Source organism: Prorops nasuta, unplaced genomic scaffold (assembly GCF_024137725.1).
Source record: "Prorops nasuta isolate Cenicafe-Biocafe unplaced genomic scaffold, Cenicafe_Pnas_1.2 PNAS00034, whole genome shotgun sequence".
NCBI lineage: Eukaryota > Metazoa > Arthropoda > Insecta > Hymenoptera > Bethylidae > Prorops > Prorops nasuta.
The window spans coordinates 1,603,539-1,611,336 of record NW_027116831.1 but is presented as its reverse complement, the minus strand read 5'-3'; positions in this window follow the sequence as shown (position 1 = coordinate 1,611,336).

The window sequence follows — 7,798 nt, the reverse complement described above, 5'->3', positions numbered from 1 at the left end:
AGATAATGCACGAGACAGTTGTATAAAGGCTGTGGAAAAAGAAAGAAAATTAGTTATAGAAAATACAGATGAACTTTGTGCGAAACTGTAAGATTTGAAGGATTTATGATTTAAAATTTTAAATAGTGTAGTAATTATAATAATGTCTATGAAACTTTCCACCATAAGAGCTCATTTTTTTTTGGAAAATAATTATGGGTTATAATATCCTTGGATATGTAATACATTCCATAATTTCAATGACAATATTGATATGAATTTAACTATATTTACAAAATTAATAGCTGCTAATAGTATACGTAGAATTTTATTTCATCAAATTGTTATTATCAATACATACCTACACTCATAAATATTTTACCTTGTAATTATTTTTTGCATGGTTATTTTCATTCATATATCATTTTTTTAATAATTATACATTATAATTTAATTGCTGCTTACATGTACCATTTTTGTGTAATTACACAATTCTTTTTGTATTATTACTATTTAGGCTTGTTGAGATTGTTGCCGAAATTTATCCCCCCAGGAATATCCTATCCAATGTTGTAATTTCCAATAATGCTCCTAACACATCTACTAGTACTAATTTAACAGATTCTATCGAAATTTTTGATAAAGCTGTAGGAGATATTGTTAACATAATAGTGTCGTATGACATGGGATGGAGCAAACGCGGAAACGGACGAAGTTACGATAGCTTAAATGGCTATGGGGCAATAATTTGTTTCTTGTCAAGGAAAATTTTGGATTATCGTACGGTAGTATAGATAATGGCACAAAGGTATTTTTACCCAAGTGTATTTTGGCACAAGGGTATTTTCACCCAAAAGGATTTTGTCCCGAAAAACGGCAATGTTCAGATCATTGAACGCCGAAATTGTAATGTTGGGTAATCGTCGGTAACATTACAATCTCAGCGTTCAATGATCTGAACATTGCCGTTTTTCGGGACAAAATCCTTTTAGGTGAAAATATCCTTGTGCTAAAATATACTTGGGTAAAATTCCTTTGTGCCATTATCTATACTACCATCGTACAAGAAATCGTAAATGCAGGCTATGCGATATAGGACATAATAAGAATAGTCATGACTGTCGAAAAAATTTTGAAGGCTCGGCAAATTCTATGGAGGGTAACGTTGCAGCAGATCTTATAAATAACAGTTCAATCCTCAAAGATGTCGCTGTTAATATGCGCGTCATCATAGGTCATGAAGATTGTGCTATCATTGCTAATGTACGAAAAGGGAGTAATGTTCAAATATATAAACTAGCTGATTCAAACTATTTAAAAAAACATTTTGGGACAGTTTTCCATAGTAAGAGCCATAATGCAAAGTTAATGGTGAGAGATAAATCTAAGGAAAAGGTGGAGAAAATAACAAATTTGGAGGCCAATTCTTGATAATGAAAGGCTTGCAGGTGATTTTGGGCATAAACTTTTTGAAATATACAGGGTGTTTCACTTAAAGTGACCCAGCGCGAAGCCATGCTAGAAGCGAGTAGGTGGGGAAGCACATAGGTGACTGGTGGAGGGAGGGGATAACGCTGAGGCAAGCCTCAGCGTTGCCAAGTCCGCCATTTTGAATTACACTACGCTGCATAGTAAGTGGCGAGAACAAAATATACTACTCTACGTGGTATAGCAAGTGTCTAGACTACAAACTGTAGTTTGAACTGGAAGTATACCTAAGATGCGTTCGAGAATGAATGACTAAATATGATTGGTCAATTTGGAAGGACGTTGACCAATCATGAAAAGTCACTTGCAAATTAAAAGATTTCGATTACCGTACCTGCAAAACTGATGATTCGTGCCGAAAATCGTATGCCAATTAACTGAGTACACATAAAATCATATTATTAATTACTTAGGATGAAGAGTAATGTCTTTTATGGAAGTTTCAATCGAGAAAAATTTATCTTTGCTAAGACTTTGATGAGGTGAAATTCCATTTTAACAGGATCGGTCTTTGGCGTCTTGGCTAGCTTCGTTGGCTGTATTAGCTGCTATTTTCGTCATTAATATGATGATGCATATAACAGAAACTCAATAAAATAATAATATGATGTATAGTTTTTCAAAGTTTAGGAAGTAACATAAGCTCTCATTTAAAAATTATTCAACCGATCTTGATTAAATTTTCAACAGTACTTCATACTATTAATAATTTTTGTATGAAATCTAGCTATTTGTTTTTATATATTTATAAATAAAATATTATTTTTATGCAATGAAAATGAAATGAAGAAAAACATTGTAAGAATAAACATTATTTATTTAAAAGCATATAACTTTTTTACAAATTTAAAGAATTTTCAAATATCGAAGATTCAAATAAAAACTATAGATTAAGTTACAAATTTATATATTCTTTTTAAATTTAAGATAATAATTGAAATATCAGTAAATTACGCAATTTTGATAAACGGGCGTTACATCAGCATAAAGTATTCTGAATCTTCATCGGAAACACCTTCATTTTCATTATCTGTATTTGATGTATTAAAATTGTACATGCTTTGATTGCAATGATCTGTCATATCTGCGGATGGTTCAAATAATTTACAAGTACCACTATTCTTAACACATTCCCACGCAGTCAAATTATTTTTTAATGTAGTTGTCTTCATTTTGTTCCTGTTTTTCGTTTTCGTTAAATTAACTTTACTAAAAAGTCGTTCGCACTCAGCGTTTGAATGAGGTAAGCAAAGCAAGTTTAAAACAAATTGAGATAAATTCGTGTACTTTTGTAGGCCCATAATATCATCATAATTTAATAATTTAACCCAAAAAACATCTATTAACTTTTCATTTGTAATGTCGAGTGGTAGCTGTGCGAAAGGTAGTAGACGCCATTCATCATCTACTGATTGACTGGTGAAAGAGGAAGAATCTAAATTACGAGGAAACATTTCAAAAATAGAAGTTAATGTTGGTACCGTTACATGAAATTGGGGATCAATAGATTTGTGAGGAATAAAACATTCCAAATCTCTCAAACGTAAATCATTAAAATCAAAACGTATTTATAACTCTTTGCTTGCTTCTTTCAAAAAATTAAACGTATTCAGACGAAAATTCTGTACATGTTCCGCTTGTTGTATTATCTCGGATTTCTGCAATTCGGTATTTACCTTTAAACCCAAATAAATTTCATTTATTGGTAGAAAATGAAGCTCGTTATCAGGATCTATGTCCTTCACATTCGTGCTGAGAACATAGCTATTGTCAATATAACAAATTAGAATATCTTTAAATAATGCTGCTGCTTGATTTAGTGATGAGAAAATGCAAGAACAAGAACAAGATTATTGAATCTTGGTCTTGGTCTTGATAAAGACTATTAGTATTGTTCTTGGTCTTGTTCTTGATAGTCGGGTCTTGGTATTGCTTCTAGTCTTGCATCAAGAGTCTTGTTAGTCTTGCTTTTTTATTTAATTAAATTTTTCATCTATCAAGGTTTTTAATTTTTAATCTAATATAAGCTTTCTAAATTATCAAGGAAAGTACATTCAAATCTTTTAGCATTATTATGTTTAACTCTTTAATATTTTATTAGGAAAGGAATAAAAAGGAGACAAGAATTTTGAATTAAAGTGTATTTATTTTGAATGTCCAGGAATTTAAAGATAGCAGCCATCGAGCTGATTCATTGCTTAATTTGTTACGATGTTTTCTTATAATAAGAGAGGCTTTGGAAAAGAGCCTTTCGGAAGGTACAGAAGTAGCCGGTATGGACAAAAAATCGCGCGCTATTTGTGACATGATTGGATACTGAATACTATGTTGTTTCCACCATAACAAAATATCTTCATTATTTGAAGCACGTGGCTGACTCAAATACTGTTCAAACTCCATAGTAGCAGTATCACAATCGTTTGACGTAGAGGGGCATGAGTATAATTGATTGAAATCTATAATGTCGGTATCGTCGTCGATTATAGAGCACTGTTTTTCATTTTCAGTATCAAGAGGTAATGATGGGATTAAATGCAATTCTTTATCTTTTTCAAAAATGGTTTTGAACTTATTGAGGCTGGTTTCCTTTATTTCCTTCCCCCATTCTGTTAAATTAAATGTTTCTATTTTATGCTTGGGGTCTAAAATTAAAATAGTGCTAAATATCCAATTAAATTTTTGGTAATGTTTAAGCATTTTATCCCGACAAGATCTTAATGCTATAATTAAAGTTTCGTCAGTAGCATTGCGATCAGATTTGCAATCTAATTCAAACATAACACTTTCTATTTTGTCAATTAATAAATTAAATGAGACGATTACTAGAGGAAGCGTTACATATTTTTCGCCGCCTAGTTTCGTCGTTAATAATTTAAAGTTAATTAAATGTTTATAAATTTTTTCAAGTAGCGTCCATTCTTCGACCGAAAGTTGAAAACTATACAATTCTGGAATATTATTGCATAATGTTACAATCCCCTTTTTCAACTTTAACGCAACACCCAACATCTCGTGCGTAGAATTCCATCGCGTTGGACAGTCTAATATGGGCTTAATATTAGCAGGTACACCAGCAGTCTCGCACGCAGAACGAAATTTATTTGATAAAACTTCACTCCTTCTTATTTTACTTATAATTGTACGCAATTTTGTAATTGAATTAGTGGAGTCATTAATTTCTTGCACGAATTCCTTAGTTTCTTCTTCTTCATCTTCACTATCATCTTCCTCTTCTTTCTTTTCATTGACTTCCTCGATTGTTAGGGTCTTCATTAACTCCTGAACTCTTAAGTTTAGTATGTGAGCCATACACCGGAAATGTTGATTTTCGCAGTCAAAATCCGGGACTAATTTTTTAAGCTCTTGCATGAAAGTGGTATTTGCCGATGCATTATCAACAGTAATACCCATTATTTTCTCTGAAATACCAAAGTCGTTGACACTTTGGTAAAAAATTTGAGCAATATCTTTGCCAGTATACCGTCCATGCGAAGGTACAAAATCCAGAACAATGGATTGATAATTCCAGTTCTCGTCTATAAAATGAGCAGTTATTGCATAGAAAGACCTATTTGCTATGGAGGTCCACCCATTAATCGTAAAAGAAATTTTTGATTTACATTTCTTAAAAAATTGTATTAAGTTTCCCCGTAATTCTGCGAAGCGATGCTTGATATTATTCTTCAACGCGAATCTTTTTGGGAATTTAACATTTGGGCAAATTAACTTGAAGTACTCTTGCGTAGCTTCATCATCGAAGAAGGAAAATGGAAGATATTTCTTCGTTATCCAATCTACAGTAGCTGTCATAATATCTTTACTTTTTATCTGAAACACCCCAATACCAAATAGCTTATGGTTTGATATTTAAAAACTTATTGAAGTTATTATAATAATAGAAAAACTTATAGAGTATTACCTTTTCAGCACTTTCCGTAGCTTTAAAATAATATCCAATAGTCGAACTGGAACCAACACTTGATGGAAAGAGTTTATTGTATTCACTTTTGTGCACTGCCAACAAATGTTTCTTTAATCCAGAGGTATTTCTATTCTTCATTTTCATCTGTATTAGTTTCTTTCTATTTTTTTCACACAACCTGCATGTTGCTAGAGAGCCTCCACTAATAATGTCAATTTTAAAATATTCAGAAAATTTACTTTTCTTTGCACTCTTTTGTACATTAAGAGTTTTTGCACTTTCATTTCCACTTTTACAGCTTCCACTGTCACTGCTTTCCGCTATTTCCATTTCCATTTCCATTTTTACTTTTCACTGATTTCAAACGGTTGAAAGTTTAACTAAGACTGAGTTTGACAGCTTATTGTGGATCGGTTTATATAAGAAATAGCTCTTTTCATTTTCCGCCGCTTAGTTTTATTAAAAGTGCCGCTAAAATTTAGCGAAAACGATTCTCAAAACGGCATCTTTGAATTACTTACCGCCAAAATTTAATAAGTGCCGATACACATTGTCGGCAAATATCAATACTTACCGGCAAGCATATCCATTCATTGTTTCGGCATTTTTGAAGTCTGCCGATAAATTTGAATATAAGCCGAAACACGTTATCAAAGTTTTCCAACATGACATATGGTTAATACAATTCGAAAAATATATTACTGACTGAATAACTCAGTCGATTAAGAATAATTTGATTTATTAAGAATAATATTAAAGCAACTTAATAATAGAGAAAATAATCCTAATAATCTAGAAAGTTTTGGTACTTTTGAAACTGGAAGGAACCTTCTTAATAATTTAAGAGCATATTTGATTTCTTTTACTGTCAGAAAATAACGTAGCCCAAGGAGTAAGGTAACCGGCTACTATGCAGCAGGCACCGGGTTCGATTCCTACTATAGATTATTTTTTTTGAATGATTTCAAAGTTTTTTTTTAGAAATCCATCGTTTTATTAATTATTTTATTATTGTCTAATTTGTTTATTCAATTAATGTAAAGTTTTTAATACATAGAAAGAAATAACATAATATAAAATATTGCAAGACTCTTGTGCAAGAATCTTGCATTTAGTATTGTTCTTGCATACATAGTCTTGGTATTGGTATTGCTCTTGTAAGATTGGTCTTGGTCTCGATCTTGAACAGTATTTCTTGCAAGACCAAGACCAAGACTGCAAGATCAAGACCGATTCTTCTCATCACTAGCTTGATTGTAAAGTAATGGAATAATAACTTTTTCAGACTGAAATAGTCAATTAAATTTTATAAATTTTGGTAATACCCATTCTAAGAACAAATAATAACAATTCACGAATGCATGAGTTATGGATGAGTAAATTATCTCTGCTGCTGGTAAATGCTGTTCTTCCCACAACTGTGTGAAATACATTTGAAGAGGCTCCCATTGCTCTAAAATTCGATCTACAACTGCTTTTAATGAAAGCCATCGCTTTTGAGCATTATATAACATTTTATGCACTTCAGTATCCAACAAAATTTGGAATTCCTTAAATTGGTGTTGCCGCTTACTACTAAGTTTAAAAAAATTATAAATATTGCGCCCTAAATCTTCACAATCACGTGGTAATGTTTTACAAGCATAATTCGCACATAAATGTGCAGTATGACATATGCACTTCAAAATAGTAATATTAGGACAATCATTTCTAAATCTAGACGCTACTGAATAACTGAATTATGTGAACCCATCATACTATTGCATCCGTCTCAACCAAATCCGGTTATATTTTCTAAAGGAATGTTGCAAACAGTGAATGAATTAATAATATTGTTATATAAATTTTCTGCTGTTTCATTGCTATCTTCATCTCTATAAATTTCAATTAAATCCCATAAGGCGCAACGAATACGTTGTATTTCTGCATCGAAAAATCTAACAATAATGCAAATTACTTTAACATTGAAGACGTCTGTACTTTCGTCTGTCATTATACTGAATTTGCGTTTTTGTGAAGTAATACATAATTTATTATTATACGAAGATGCTATTACACCTGTCATTGCGGTTAATTTTGTTCTTCCCAAACGTAACATTTTGCAAACATCTACATCCTGAAAACAATATTTTAATAGAGGTATTAGATGATCTACTATACGATACGCTATGTTATGTTCTGCAAAGAATCCTGTCAAAATTAATTCAATTCTTGTTACTTTTTTTTGAATTTCTAAAGCAGTTTCCACAGTGTCCAAACTATTTGTGCTACTTGTACGCCTCATCAAATCCAAATGTTTCTTACTTCGAGCGTGTTTTCGTAATGTATGATAGTGCGCCGAAATGGAAGATTCGCACATAGAGCATAATGCTTTCTTGTTGGAAGCGTGAGGCTGAAGCCAATCTTTCA